This window comes from Alosa sapidissima, chromosome 15, assembly GCF_018492685.1.
Source record: "Alosa sapidissima isolate fAloSap1 chromosome 15, fAloSap1.pri, whole genome shotgun sequence".
NCBI lineage: Eukaryota > Metazoa > Chordata > Actinopteri > Clupeiformes > Clupeidae > Alosa > Alosa sapidissima.
The window spans coordinates 2,941,966-2,942,943 of NC_055971.1; positions in this window are offsets into that span (position 1 = coordinate 2,941,966).

Below are 978 nucleotides of genomic sequence, written 5' to 3' on the forward strand. Positions count from 1 at the left end.
TTTCACTAACTGCTGCACATCATTATGCTGGTCAGATGATCGCCAACTCGAGGATCAGTCAAAAGATACTGGGCTGAGTCTGGGCCTACTTTGCAGGTTAGTTTATTTTCCGTGTTTTCTTGTGAACAGGCTCTCATCATGCTGTTTGTTTGGGTGATCCTAAAATGGGGTGTAGACGATGCAAGCTAGGCTACTTAAATTGTCCTTAATTACCCCGACTTGACAACTTAAATGTAAGATTAAGGGGCTTTTGCACATCTTAAAATCATAGACAGTAAAAGATATGGACACACCCAGAGCACTTCAATAGAAACAGTGAAGCCAATTTGAACCCCTTTTCCGGGAGAGCCCTTACGCTGCATTTCAGATCACTCTGAAGTCAGATATTTCCCAGTTGGAATCTCTCAATTTCATTCCAGACAAACTCAGAGGTTAAGAATTTTGACCTCCTAGGCCTACTGGGAAAAAGTACAACGGCGGCTGATAAGCATAACAATTGTGCATTTTATGACTAATATAAAGCATAAAGGTTTCCACATATAATCGACAGATAAGGTTTCATTTCAAACGTGGAGCCATTTTGGGGTCAATGACATCATCATGAAATTTCCCCCTACTATTCTCCATTACAATAATGTACATGTTCACAAATAAGTATAGTATATATACTTTTTTGATCCCATGAGGGAAATTTGGTCTCTGCATTTAACCCAATCGGTGAATTAGTGAAACAGCACACAGTGAACACACAGTGAGGTGAAGCACACACTAATCCCGGCGCAGTGAGCTGCCTGCTAAGACGGCGGCGCTCGGGGAGCAGTGAGGGGTTGGGTGCCCTGCCCCAAGTATGCAGTTTTATTCCAATAGATCCCACATTATTCCTGAAATACCAGTCTGGCCATTCCAGGTGTAAATGTAACTGTAGCAACCAGGTATAAACGTCCATAACGGACAACTTCTGGTGAGCCTTTTTGCAGT